Source organism: Pantherophis guttatus, chromosome 17 (assembly GCF_059756535.1).
Source record: "Pantherophis guttatus breed Tessera chromosome 17, ASM5975653v1, whole genome shotgun sequence".
NCBI lineage: Eukaryota > Metazoa > Chordata > Lepidosauria > Squamata > Colubridae > Pantherophis > Pantherophis guttatus.
Window position 1 is genome coordinate 14,959,190 of NC_142079.1, and position 15,582 is coordinate 14,974,771.

The window sequence follows — 15,582 nt, forward strand, 5'->3', positions numbered from 1 at the left end:
ATATGCTGGAGACTCAGGGCGGCTTACAATGCGTTAAGCAATAGCCTTCATACTTTTGTATGTTTTATACAAAGTCAGCTTATTGCCCCCACAAACCGGGTCCTCATTTTACCTACTTTAGAAAGGATGGAAGGCTGAGTCAACCTTGAGCCTGGGGAGATTCGAACTTACAGTAATTGCAGACAGCTGGTGTTAATCACAATGCTATCAGTCTGGTGACTTCTGATTAGTTCTTCTTGATTAGTTTCCATCCATTATTTCTTGTCTTGTCTTCTGATGCTTTGGAAAACAGGTTGACCCCCCTCTTCTCTGTGGCAGCCCCTCAAATATTGGAACACTGCTCTCATGTCCTTCTTTTCTCTAGACTGGCCATACCCATTTCCTGCAACCGTTCTTCATATGTTTTCGTCTCCAGGCCTTTCATCATCTTAGTTGCTCTTCTCTGCATTATTTTTAATGTCAAAATCTTTGGAGATTTCTGCTGAGATCCAGATCTTATATAAGATTTGGATAGGAGCCTGAGTGGCATAGAAGGCTAATGCCTCCTAAGGCAGCATTTAACATCCAGCTGGCTGCAATTACTGCCAGTTCAATTCTCACCAGGCTCAAGGTCGACTCAGCCTTCCATCCTTTCTAAGGTGGGTAAATTGAGGACCCAGATTGTGGGGGCAATAAGCTGAATTTGTATAAATATACAAAAGTATGAAGGCTATTGCTTGACGCACTGTAAGCCGCCCTGAGTCTCCGGAGAAGGGCGGCATATAAATCAAATTGAAAAAAAAAAAAAAGATTTGATCTCAGGAAGAGGTTATGTTTGGTGCAAGAGGAAGTGGGCACATCTCCCTGTCCTTGTTACTTTAATTGTAAAACAATTTGGTGGGCTACACAGTAGGAGATACTGTATGGTGGTGCAGCAGTTAGAATGCAGACTTTCTGGCTAACTCCGCTCATGGTTGCAGGAAGTGGGCATGGCTAGTCTAGTGAAGAGAAGGACCAGGGGAGACAGGATAGCAGTCTGCCAATATTGGAGGGGCTGCCACAGAGAGGAGGAGGTGGTCAAGCTATTTTGCAAAGCCCCCGAAAGCTAGACAAGGAATAATGAATGGAAACTGAACAAGGAGAAATTGAACCTGGAAATAAGGAGAAATTTTCTGACAGTGAGAACAATCAACTGAAGGAACGAAGTTGCCTTCAGTAGTTGTGGGAGCTTCATCACTGGAAGCTTTCAAGAAGAGACTGGACTGCCATTTGTCAGAAATGGTGTAGGGACTCCTGCTTGGGCGGGGGGTTGGACTAGATGACCTCACAAGGTTCCTTCCAACTCTGTTAATCTGAATCTATCAAAGGCCTGGAGACTAAAACATCTGAAGAACGGTTGCAGGAACTGGGCATGGCAAGAGAAGGACCAGGGGAGACAGGATAGCAGTCTTCCAATATCTGAGGGGCTGCCACAGAGAGGAGGTGGTCAAGCTATCCTCCAAAGCACCTGAAGGCCAGACAAGGAACAATGGATGGAAACGGATCAAGGAGAGATTCAACCTGGAAATAAGGAGGAATTTTCTGACAGTGAGAGCAATCAACCGATGGAAGAGAAGTTGCCTTCAGAAATTGTGGTAGCTTCATCACTGGAAGCTTTCAAGAAGAGACTGGACTGCCATCCGTCAGAAATGGTGTAGGGTCTGCTTGGATGGGGGGTTGGACTAGATGACCTACAAGGTCCCTTCCAACTATGTTAATCTGTAAACAGTCTGGAGTTCGATCCTGGCCAATTCAAGGTTGGAGTTCCATCCTTCTGAGGTTGGTAAAATGAGGACTCAGATTGTTGGGGGTAACATGCTGACATTCAGAGAGTGTTGTAAAGCATTATGGGATGTTGTATAAGTCTAAGTGCTTTTGCTATGTTGCTCCTGCTAGATGCCATCTGGAGCTCTTGCACAATCTTGTCCAGGAATGTCATGTCCTGTGGACTTTTGCACAGGATTTTAACACAAATTTCCACCCATGATAGCAATAGCAATAGCAGACTTACATACTGCTTCACAGTGCTTTAGAGCCCTCTCTAAGTGGTTTTGCAGAGTCATCCTCTTGCCCCCAACAATCTGGGTCCTCATTTTACTCACCTCAGAAGGATGGAAGGCTGAGTCAACCTTGAGTCTGGTGAGATTTGAACTGCCAAATTGCAGGCAGCCTGCAGGCAGAAGAAGTAGCCTGCAGTGCCGCACTCTAACCATTGCGCCACCACGGCTCATCATGATCTTGCAGGATTGCACGAGAGGCAGCTGAAATCTTGTGTTATTTGGCGACCTTGCACGTCCAGCGGTTTCCATTTTCATCTAATTGGAGGGTTCTTCCTCCAGGCAGAGAGGGTCATAGCCCCTCCCCCCTCGTTCTCTTCTGACCAGTCTGAAAATATCCCTCCTAACAAAAACAGTTTCAGCTAAGCAAGGATACAGTGATGAACAAGGACATAAAGCAGGCCAATCTGATCCCCAGCCAAGCTTTTTACACAATGAGGAGCCCCACCTGCCAGAAGCCGAGGCGCTCAGGAGGAAGCTGGCCATGAAACCATTTCCTGGCAGGTCTGGGAGACAAATCTGCCAATAAATCAGGCAACGAGGCAAATGGCTAAACGAAATGGGGGAAAGAGCACATCCATTATCCGGTCTCCCATCTCTGCTCTAATGTGTGCCAGATGCTCTTTTCTTCCAGGTTAGAAGAGCAGCCGTAGAGCTAATATAAAACCTGACACCAGGAGGATGAGCCGGCCAGACGACTTGCAGAGAAAGAGTTTGCCGCATGCAGCATCTCTTCCAACACTCCCGGGAAAGTCGTTCCCCACCCCCACCCCCCGGGAGGACAGCACCGTAAATGAGGCTCTGGAGGAAGAGAGGCTCACCTGTGTTGTGGCCCGCCAGCGGCCTGCGTGGATCGTGGCTGATCCCGACAACAAGGAGGCTGGTGTGGTGTCGCGCCAGCAGCCTGCGCAGCTGGCACTCGCATCGGACAGCGAGGAGGCCGAAGAGAATGTGATGCCAGAGGCAGAGACCCAGCCAGGGCCTTCAGAACCTCCAGAGGCTCCTTCAAGTGGAAAGAGCGAAGTGGAGGAGCCTCTCCTCAATGCTCGGGCACGCAGGGCTGCCAAAAGGCAGGAATGGCTAGTCAGGAGGAGGAGGGCTACTCGAGAGTAAGGCTTGAGGATAATTGGCCACTCCTTTAACCTATTTAAGTCGCATGCAGCTAGCGCTTTCTTCCTAGAAACAACGTCTCATTACTACAGAGCATCTTGGAGAGCAAGCAACTTCTCATATCTGGTTTTCTGGGCTGATTGCCAACCTTTGTCGGACTTTATTAAGAATAAGGGTCCTTTGATAAGGACCCTTTGCATGGGAAGCCTGCATTCTTGAAAGGGGTTTCTTTGGAATTAAACAGTGTTTGCGAAGCTTGGTGTGTGTCACATTCTCTGGGAATCCGAAGCTGGGGCAGAACAACCTGGCCCAGGCAGGGCTGCAGACAACCCAGAGTCCACCTTGTGGTTCAGGTCTCCCAGCCCCCCACCCCCTCCCAAGTGACATCCAGAGGAGTCAAATTGCATATCCTGCTTCCTGCCAGACATCCGGCTACACCTCAATTCTGCTCCCGTTGATTGTAAGAACCAATTCATTTGGTTGAATACAGCTGGAAGGGATCTTGAAGGTCTTCTAGTCCAAGCACAAGCAGGAGACACTTTACCATTTCAGACAAGTGGCTGCCCAGTCTCTTCTTAAAAACCTCCAGTGATGAAGCACCCACAACTTCTGAAGGCAACTTCTGTTCCACTGGTTAATTGTCCTCACTGTTAGGAAGTTTCTCCTTAATTCCAGGTTGGTTCTCTCCTTGATTACTTTCCATCCGTTGTTTCTTGTCTTGCCTTCTGGTGTTTTGGAAAAGAAGTTGACCTTCGAATATTGGAATACTGCTACCCTGTTTTCCCCCAAATAAGACATCCCCTGATAATAACCCCAATCGGGCTTTTGAGCGCATGGCAATAAGGCCAAGCGCTTATTTCAGGGTTCAAAATCATATAAGACAGGGTCTTATTTTTGGGAAAACACGTATCTTGTCACCCCCACTACTCTTTCTTTTCTCTAGACTACCCATACCCAAATCCTGCAACTGTTCTTGATATGTTTTAGTCTCCAGGCCTTTAATCGCAGAGTGGTGCAGTATTGCAGGCTAATTCTGCTGACAGCCTGCAGTTCAATTCTCCCCAGCTCAAGGTTGACTCAGCCTTCCACCCTTCTGAGGTCAGTAAAAATGAAGACCCAGATTGTTGGGGGCCATAGGCTGACTCTGTAAACCGCTTAGAGAGGGCTGTAAAGCACTGTGAAGCGGTATATAAGTCTATATACTATCATAGTCTGGTTCGACTCAAGCCGCTGTGTTTTTCTTCAGCACGGTGTTCTTTCCAGCAACTTCCCTGCATGAAGATTACACTGAGGGTCTCATCCTTCTTTCTGACTCTCAGTGACCATCAGGGCCTCAGCCGGTCATTGCAGGCTTCTGCCTCTCCCAGCCACTCAGGATAATCTTCCTCACTTTGGCATTTTGGCGCACTTCTACCCAAGCTTCCATCTCCTCCTGATGCAGACATGCACCATCCCCATGGTAGAGGCACGTCTCCGGTTTGACCGTTATTGCAGGCCTAGCTTAACGTCAGACCTGTCCCAACTTAATCATTAGGAAAGAAAGACCCTCAACTACAACTACGGTTGAAGTGATAGGTTCTTTTACTAAAATTAAAGTGGTCACAGTGAAAGTAAAGCTAGATCTGGATATTCCCTTACAAAGCTTACATTTTTCCCCCTTTCCCTGGCCCTCCCCTCTTGACCACTCCATCAGTGTCCAATAGGATGCCTTTATGATGTTTTGGAATGGCTGGGATCAGGGGTGAGATTTACTTACCGTATTTTTCAGAGTATAAGACGCACCGGACTATAAGACGCACTTACCTTTTTTGGTGAGGAAAACAAGAAAAAGAAATCTGCCTCTGCCTCCCAGCAATTTTGCCTCGTTGCAGCAAACAGCAAACAGCCTGCTTTACTTTCATTTTCGTTTTCAGCATAGCTTTATTAGCACAAGGAAAAAGAAAATCTCCTCCAGCAATTTACCTCCTTGCAGCAAGCAACAGAGCCCTACACAAAACAGCTGAGAGCAAAACAGCTGAGAGTCAGGAGGCCGATCCAATCAACTTGTGCTAATTAGACTGCGCTGAAGCTGAAAGGAGATGTTTTTTCTTGCTGTTTGCTTGCAAGGAGGTAACTGCTGCGAGGCAGAGGCCAAAGGGTGGGGACCAGTGGCTGGGCGGGGCTACATTCGGTGTATAAGACGCACTTAAATTTTCACCCCCTTTTAGGGGGGAAAAGGTGCATTTTATACTCCAAAAAATACGGTACCTTCCCTACCGGTTCGCCAATGTGTGAGTGCCGTCATCTACACATGTGCAAAGCCTTCTGTGCATGCGTAGAGACTTAAAATGTCACAAAAATCGATGTCATGATACCCGCGGGGGTGGACGGAGCCTCCTGCAGCCGCCGCTACCAGTTCGCCCAAACCAGATAGAACCGGATGGATTTCACCCCTGGCTCAGATATTTAGCACCTCTCACTACAGTTCCGCATTCAGTTCCCAGACAAGGTGTCCTTGAAGGCTGTTTCATTCCGGTTTGGCCCCTCTGGCTCTTGTCAACATGTCTCCTCTTCACACCGTTTATCTTCTCATTCCCAGGCCCACATGGTGCTACTCCAAATTGCTTCCCCCTCCCTTTACAATTTACAGCAGGATGCCAGCAAAGTGAAGAGGCTGGAGATGGCAGACCCGACACCTTCACAGCTTGGCTCCTATTACCTGCAGGAGGTATCTTCTTCCTTTGGAATCCATGCCATCTGTTCAATCTATCCAGGAGACACAATTGATGTGGTGGAATGTAGTCTGGATTCCCAGGAGGAAAGGGCTGCTTTCCAGAGAGCAAAGAGGCAGTAGAGCTTGAAAGCTTTGAAAGGGAGTCAAAGAGCTAAAACTGCTCCTCCCTAGCAGTTCCCAGAGTTTATCCTATGCTTTTATGCAAATAGTTGCTTTAGTCTGGCAAGATTCTGTCTATAGGTGAAGAAAAATAGAAGAAAACTACTCTGAAGTAACTCCACGTATTATTCTCAGTTCTTGAGGCCTGACATCTAGGGCCCCACTCTAGGGAGGGAGTGAGGAGGGCTGAGGCTTGGTAGCACTGGTTTTCAGAGGCTGCACCCACGCACCTTCCGGAAATCTATCCTCCCTTTGGGCCTCGGTTCTATCATATTGGTTCTGTTCTAGTGTGATTTGATTAGCTGGATTTTGCTTTATGCTTCCATTCATTTGTGGACCTTTTATTTGTCCACTTTTTGTTTATGGTACATTGTTTATTTAATGCTTCCAAGAATCCTTAGGGATATGGGCAGTCTGTAAATTTAAACGCCGTTCTGTCTGTTTCTTAGATCTTAAAACTTTTTTCATCTAGTCCATTATTTCTGCACTCTTTAAGCCCCAGCTTCGGCTACAACTCTGCAAGACTAAATTGAAAGGGGTTTCCACGTCCCTCCGGAAGCCCAGATTGGTCTCTTTTTTTTCCTCCCAGGACAGCTGAAATAAATATCTCCCACTCTCTACCGTACATCACTTTCCTGCTTAGAAAAATGGTTCCCTTTGCTTTCTTTGTGCAGTGTTCTCTGGTGCCTGCTAAATCACTATTTTTTTCTTACTGAGGATGCCCCCTAAGCATGTTGAGAGCTTGCCCTCACAGGAGGGCAAGGCCTTCCTATAAACCATCCAACAGAGCCTGGAGTTAAGAATAATCTTTTGCTCTGTCAGTCCAGATTCAAAAGAACGGAAAAGCTTGGCAACAACACTTAATCTCATCCTCTGCTGAAATCTGCTTGGCAATTTGCTCAAACGTTTGCTTTATTTGTACATCAGACTTCTGTTTTTCTACCTTATTCACAGGAAGACTTTTTTCTTTCAGATTATGATGTTTTCCTATTTGTATTACTTTCCTCTTAGGCAGAGGTGGGATTCAAATAATTTAACAACTGGTTGTCTGCCCTAATGACTGGGTGGGTGGGCGTGGCCATGGTGGGCGTGGCCAGGGGTGTGACAGGCACCACTCAGCCTCCTGCACCATCCTGGGAGCAAAAACGGGCCACAGTGGGGGATGCACTGCCTCTCCCGCACCCAGTTTTGGGCCTAGGAGGCCTCCCTGAAGCCTCCTGGGAGTGAAAATGGGCTGCGGGGGACATGCCCCCCCATGGCCCATTTTAGGCCTAGGAGGCCTGCCTACACTTCCCTAAGAGCCAAAATGGGGTGCATGGGGACTCCTGGAAGGGGCAGAAAGGGGCAGAGTCAGCCCCCAATTTAACTACCAGTTTTCCCGAACCGGCTGAATCCTACCACTGCTCTTAGGCATCTTTCCATCATTCTCCTTAGCTGCTCCAGAGCTGTTCCTTCCAGAGGTTTCCCCTCAGGATTGAATGTGTGGTTGAAAGACCAGGCGGCTTCAGACCATGGAGGGAGAACTGTGCCATGAAACCAGAGACATTGACAGGGCTAAGTTGCCTTCATCATCTAAGCACCCGTCAGAATTATCTGAGGCGGAAAAAATCTACTCCTTTCTTAAAGCAAATTTTCTTCGTCAGATTCGATTACAACTGGCTAAAAATAATACAGGAGAATGTTCTTGCACAGCATGAATTAAGAAAAGATTGAACAGCCATTTTCCTGAAATGGTAAAAGGTGGGTGTCAGCAACCGGCGGCTCCGGAGCTGCATGCGGCTCTTTCATCCCTCTGCTGCGACTCCCTGTCAACCTGTCACGGCAGTGGGATGAAAGAGCCATCGCCTAGTCATGGCAATGGCGATGGCCGGAGCCTTAGCGTGGGAGTGAAGCGTCCCTGTATTTGCCTTTGCACGGCAACAGGATTCCACCTTTGTCATGGCACATTTGCTGTTGCTACCAGCAAAAAGGGCTGGGAGAGAATGGTGGGGGTGGATCTTGCAGGGTGGGTGCCATCCCCCAAGCTTGGCCTTTCTCCTCCCTCGTTGGTGGGGCCAAGAGAAAGAAGGGGGCGGCGTGGGGAAATGCTCCTCTCCCCTGGCTGAGTGCCAAACACAAAATCTCAGTGGGAGGGGGGCGAGTTGGATGGTGGAGAGGCCTGGCCCAGCTCTCGCAGTGGGACGCTCTTCGGCACCTCCAGACATGAGCTGCCACCTTTGAAATGTGATGTGTCTTTGAGGAAGCTGAACAGCGATGGCTGGGGCTACGGGGAGGGGGCAGCAGAGACATCAGGGCTGCTCCCTCTCCCTCCAGGCCTGGAGGTGCACAGAGAGTTGCGGGTCGAGAGCCAGAGGGTCAGAAGACGCGCTCCGAAGTTGCCATAGCACACATTTCCAGCGCACACTCCTCTGTCCCAAAGTGAGATTGAATGAGCGGAAGGGGGAAGGAAACAGGGAGCAGGGGGAAGGGTAGAGCGTCTTCTAGGAGGAGAAGCCCAGCTGCCTTTCCTTTTGGTGTGGGGCAGGGGGAAGACCCAATCAAAATCCAATTTCTCCCAATAAATGGGGAAAATAAAGGTCCGGTGGTCCAGAATCCAAAAAGGGAGAGAGAATGAGAATAAGAGAGTGGGGAGAGAGAGAGAGAGAGAAAGAGAGAGGGGGAGTCCCACCCAGGTTTTGTGGCTCCCGGTGTTTTCTTTTCTGTGGATAATGGGATCCAAATGGCTCTTTGAGTGTTTAAGGTTCCTGTCCCCTGGTATAGGGTCTCCTTCTTTAGCAGAGGGTTGGACTAGGAGAACTCCAAGGTGCCTTCCAACTCTATTACTCTATTAATTAAAATGGCTCCTCTACTCCTTACTTCATCCAACTCCACAAGGAAAGAAACTCATGTTGGCAAACAGAGCAGTCGCCCCTTGCCTTCTTTCAAGGACATCAGCTCACACCCCTCAGTGACCAATCATTAAGCACTCAGGCCCAAGGGGTGATACTTGTGAAGATCCTGGAAAAGATAACCAAGCAATGGATCTGCGAACACCTAGAAACAAGCAAGGTTATAACCCGAAGTGTTAGGATATTTAATTTAGTAGCTGGAATAATTGATCGGTTGGAAAATGCTGGCTCTTGCATGAGGCAATCTGCACTGTGATTGATTGCTGTGGGTGTAAGGGCGGGGTTTCCTTTTTTCCCGCCTTTTTTTCTTCTGTATGCTTTGTATGCTGTTGGAATTTACCTCATACTGTTACTATGTTTCTGACTATCTTGTCTGCTGTAAATATAAATGTATATTTTAGTTATATAATATAAGTAAAGTGTTTTACTTATATTTTATTTATATAAAACTACAAGTTTGTGTCCAACTTCATTTGGACAGCTTGCTACACAATTCCTTGACAAGAAGCCAAGACGGGTTTGTCAAAAACAGATTGTGCCAAACCAACTTTATTGCATTCTTTGACAAAGTGACTCAATTAGTGGACCAGAGAAGCGCTGTGAGGTATACTTGGAGTATACCTTGGAGTTCAGTAAGGCATTTGACAAAGTAGACTATAGCCTATTTTGTGTATCTATCCATCACCACTAGATGGAGTTGTAACTGGCTGACCAACCACACTCAATATGTAGTCCTCAGTGAAACTACATCTGCATGGAGAAAAGTATGCGGGATGGGGGGGTGTATCCAAAAAGTTCTATCTTAGGCCCAGTACTCTTCAACATATTCATAAATGATTTAGATGTAGGGATAGAAGGGGAACTCATCAAATTTGCAGACAGTACCAAGTGTTGGGAAAGCCAACATTTTAGGTAGAAAGGATCTAGAACAGGAGTCTGCAACCTTAAACACTCAAAGAACCATTTGGACCCGTTTCCCACAGACAAGAAAACACCGGGAGCCACAAAACCTGGGTGGGCGTGGCCAACTCGATGTCACTCACTTCCACCAGTCACATGACCCCCCCCAGCCACGCCTACCCAGCCTGTTATTAGGGCAGAGAACCCGCTGTTAAAAAACACCAGGAACCACAAAATCTTTTTGACATCTCTCTCTCTCCCCTCCCTTCCTCCCTCCCTCTCTCCCCACCTCTCTCCCTCTCTCTCTGTATCTCTCTATGTCTCTCTCTCCTCCCTCTCTCTGTATCTCCATGTCTCTGCCCTGGCCGCTTCTCCATCCCCCACGGTCGCCCTTACCTTCTCAGGCCAGGCAAGGAGTGACTGGGAGAGGAGGGCGAGGGGTGGGTCCAGCCAGTGGTGGGATCACCTGACAGGGAGCCACATCAGAGGGCCCAAAGAGCCGCATGAGGCTCCGGAGCCACAGGTTGCTGACCCCTGATCTAGAAGTAACTTGACAGACTTGAACACTGGGCTCTGTTCAACACAACGCAATTTGGTGGGTGGAAAAAGTAAGGTTTTACACTTAGGCAAAAAAAAAAAAACAACCCAAATGCACAGGTATAGAATATGTGGTACCCAGTTCAACAGAAGTAATTGTGAGAGGAATCTAAGTGTACTGGTGGACTTAAGTATGAGCCAGCAATGTGCTGCAGCTACCAAAAAAGCCAATGCAACATTAGGCTGCCACAAGAGAGGGATAATGATCACATCAAGTGTTAGTACTACTTTATACTGCATTGATAAGACCATACTTGGAATACTGTGTCCGTTTTGGTCGCCACAATACAAAAAAGAGACTTTGGAAAGAGTGCAGAGAAGAGCAACAGGGATGATTAGGAGAGTGGAAACATATGAACAGTCACCAAAACTGAATCTAGTGTAAAGGATAGAAAGACTATCCGTGACCTGATAACAGTCTTAAAATATTTGAGGGGCTTTCACAGAGAGGAAGGGAACCAACCTATTTTCCAAACACTTGACGGCAGGAAGTAACAAATGGAAAGCATATCAAAGAGAGATCCAATCTAGAACTAAGCAGATATTTTGTGGCAGTTATTAGAACAATTAATAGCTTGCCTCCACAATTATCTCCACTGGAGATTTTTAAAAAGAGACCGGAGAGCCAATTGTCTGTAATACGATAAGGTCTCCTGCTTGAGCAGGGGGTTGGACTAGAAGGCCTCCAAGATCCCTTCCAACTCTGTTATCCTGTAATTCTGATGAACATGGATAAAAATGAACTGGAGCCTGAATAACCTCATGCCTGGCAGATAGTCTATAGCAAATTGCTGGGCAAGCAGGCAGGGTGCCCTCCTGACATTAGGGAAAAGGGCAAGACAGGCAGATTCCAAACAACAGCAGAAGCATAAAAATTACATTAAAAATTAGTAAGGCCACACCTAGAGTACTGCATCCAGTTTTGGTCACCACGCTATAAAAAAGATGTTGAGACTCTAGAAAAAGTGCAGAGAAGAGCAACCAGGATGATGAGGGGACTGGAGGCTAAAACATATGAAGAACGGTTGCAGGAACTGGTCATGGCTAGTGAAGAGAAGGACCAGGGGAGACAGGATAAGAGTCTTCCAATATCTGAGGGGCTGCCACAGAGAGGAGGAGGGGGTCAAGCTATTTTCCAGGCACCCGAAGGCCAGACAAGGAACAATGGATGGAAACTGAACAAGGAGAGATTCAACCTGGAAATAAGGCGAAATTTTCTGACAGTGAGAATAATCAACCAGTGGAACAGAAGTTGTGGGAGCTTCATCACTTGAGACTTTCAAGAAGAGACTGGACTGCCATTTGTCAGAAATGGTGTAGGGTCTCCTGCTTGGGTGCGGGGTTGGACTAGATGACCTACAAGGTCCCTTCCAACTCTGTTAACCTGTAATCTGTAAAATGTATTTCTTTATCAGCTAGCAGCTTTCCTGGCTGACCACAGAAGAGAAAGATTTAAGTGGCTACTATAATCTCTTTCAATACCAAGGGCAGAGGTTGAGTTTCAGTTGTGCTTCTGGGTTCCCAGAGGCTCTTGGCAGGCCCAAGGAGCTGGATGTGGGTGTAGGGATGACAAATAGCTTCACTTACATTTTTTATGAAATGGAGAAAAGCATCTGCCGAGGTTCAAGAGTTGAAGTTCTCGATTGGAATCCTTGCCTTTCATGATATATTGACTTTCTGGAAAAACTAGGGGGTAGAACAACATACATTGGTTGAATCCATACAATTTTCTGAACTTGGTAATAGAAGTAAAGTAACTTACTTTCTGAGTATACCTGGCTATTTTAAAACCATCAATTACAAAACAGGCTACATTTGCCCAACATGCTTAGCAAGAAGAATAGTGCAGCGGCCTGGAGGTGGAGCTCTCGCCTCACAATCAGGAGACTGTGAGTTCGATCCTAGGTAGAGGCAGATATTTCTCCCTCTGGGCCCGTTGAGAATATATCTGCTGAATATGACTCTGCATTGGCAACAAGAAGGGCATCCAGCCAGTAAACACTCAGCTCCATTCAGTTGCCCAGACTCCACCCCGCAGAGGATTATTGAAAGAAAAATTGCATAAACCATGGTTAGGCAATTATATTTTGACTTAGTGGGAAAATCTAAGCAGTTTTTATTATCACCTTCTTAAGCATCTTTGCCAGCATTCCCCAATGAGAATATATCTGCTGAATATAACTCCGCATTGGCGACAGGAAAGGCATCTGGCCAGTAAACAGTTGCCCAGACTCCATTATGGGGTCATTTAAAGAAGATGGTGATGATGATGCTTAGCAAAAAGAAAATAATCTATACATTATGTACTATGAAACAGCAAGACAAAGAAATTAATGTAAAAGCCTCATAAAGAAAAAAATATAAGGAAATATCACTAAATCTAGTATGCACAGCTAATTCAAAGTACACATTTATATATTTCTCACTGTTAATCACCAAAATCTGCTGTATGCATCCCTAAAAAAACCCTTCATCATAAATTCACAAAACACCTTCAAAATTTTGCTCTTTGTCATTTCTTGTATCCTTCCAATCAAAACCCTCCTGGGCACACTTAATAACTTAGCCTGCCTGTAGTTGTCACATCCTGGCATGTTTCTCTTTGCACGAGGAATCAACAATAGCATTTTTCCTAACTTCAGGCCTAGATGCAGCCTTCATAAATATGTTAAGGGAATCACACAACCTCTGTTCAGAATCTCAATATAGATTCAGATTTTAACGCTTGCCCAATTACACCACCTACACCTGTAATAGTAATATTTTTCAATATGCTCACAGCAGTTATCGCATGCATTTAATCGTGGTTTTTTTCAAGCATTTATAGTATTCTATTCCAATTCCACTTTTCAGTTCCATAATCACTATTATTGCCATACAAATCTATTCAACAGTCCTAACTTTTCTCCACTTCAGATTCATCCCCAAATTACCATTTTTTTTTTTTTTTTTTTTTTAATTTGATTTATATGCCGCCCTTCTCCGAAGACTCAGGGCGGCTTACAATGTGCTCAGCAATAGCCTTCATCCTTTTGTATATTTATACAAAGTCAGCTTATTGCCCCCACAAACTGGGTCCTCATTTCACCTACCTTAGAAAGGATGGAAGGCTGAGTCAACCTTGAGCCTTGGCGAGATTCGAACCCTGCAGTAATTGCAGGCAGCTGGTCTTAAGCAGCTTAATAACAGGGTGCCTTAAACCCTAGTACTACCAAGGCTTTTATTCATTCATTCCTTTTTCTTTTTTTCTTTTTTTTTCTTTTTTTCTTTTCTTTTTTTTTTTTGCTGGAGAGTTCTTTTTTAGCTCTTCTTACACATTCCTGAAATAATTTAATTTAACTTCCTTCAGACTCATTGCACTTCCTTTTAATGTTAACCACTCTTTACATTTTTTCCTCTATCTACACATTATAAAATATCATCTTCTTATCCTCATTTTTGCAGCCATGTTCCCTTTTACAGACTTTTTCCAGCCATGGCATTGTTCCACTAAGTGTCTTTTTGCCATTAATATAACTCCATTCACTTTGTGTAATACTCTGTAACATAATTATTTTCACCCTGCTCCATGGAATTCCATGTTCTTATGTCCACTTTCCATTCATTCTTTTGAGAGATTACTTTATCTTTGAGCAAGAAGCTCTCATTCGGGAGTATAATAAGATCCTGTTAAATTCCTCTCTACCCATTCATAACTACATTCCTGATCTCTTAAAATGCCGATTAAAGTCAAGAAACCCACCACTCTTGACAGCGCTTAAGCTGCTGGCCGATCATCAGAACACCACACAAAAGTGGATGGAAGTGTGGAGTAGCTATTCCCCCCAAGATATTTCTGAGCATATTAATCCTAATAATATACCTCCAGGATTTAATCTACCCCGACACATATGGGTGACATACAATAGAATTAGAATCACTCATGGGGTGTGTGCCGACTCCTTGTATAAATGGGGAAAGAAACCTTCAGCACAATGCAATTGCAGGGGTCCCCCGACAGACTATCCAACATATTTATTTATTTATTTATTTATTTATTATTCCAATTTATATACCGCCTTTCTCCCGAAGGACTCAGGGCGGTGTACAGCCAACAGTAAAAACACACAAATATAAAATTCAAAAACAATTTAAAAGCATATTAAATAATTTGGCCCAGTTATTCAAATAAAACACCCGTTTTAAAATTTAAAAATTTAAAAAAGTTTAAAAATTAGGCCTGCCCGGCTTATTGGAATAAAAACGTTTTGAGGGCACGGCGAAAGGTGCACAAGTCGGGAATGTTCTAACAGAAGGGATCCAGGAGATTTTAGGGACTTCCTCTGCGTAACAACAGCAGCTACTGACTGGATCTCCAAACTCGACATTAAACTCTGAAATGTTATTTCTGTTTTCCTCTTAGGGTTTCTTACTGCTTTTTTTTTTTAATTGTTTTAACTGTTTTAACCTGTAAAAATGAAATGTTTTAATATTGTGTGCGACCAGCCATATGATAAATAAATAAATAAATAAATCTTTGAACATTTTTTTCATCCAGGATTCATACTTTCTTTCAACTTTGCTACTTTTTCATTTCTTTCTTTTTCTTCCATGCCAGTTTTTTCCTAAGATCTGTTGATGATACCCTCAAAATAAATGGCCTGCACAAATTCAAAAACTCTAGTCAACCACATTTCATTTTAAAAATCATAAGATCAATCATGCTTTCAGATTTAAATTAATTTCTCTGCATGAAAGATATGCTTAAACCGTATATAGGTAGGTAGTTCTTGACTTACAACCACAATTGAGCCCAAAATTTCTGTTGTTAAGTGAGACATTCGTTAACTGAGTTTTGCCCCATTTTACGACTTTTCTTGCCACAGTTGCTAAGGGAATCACTGCAGTTGATAACAGGGTTGTTGAGTGAATCTGATTTTCCCCTTGACTTTGCTTGTCAGAAGGTCGCGAAAGTGGATCAGATGATACTGCAAAGGTCGCAAGTATGAACCCGTTGCCAAGCATCTGAATTTTGAACATGTGATCATGGGGAATGCTGCAAAGGTCATAACTATGAAAAACGGTCATAAGTCACATTTTTCAGTGCCGTTGCAACTTTGAACAGTCACTAAACGAACTCAAAGACCACCTGTATTTGAAA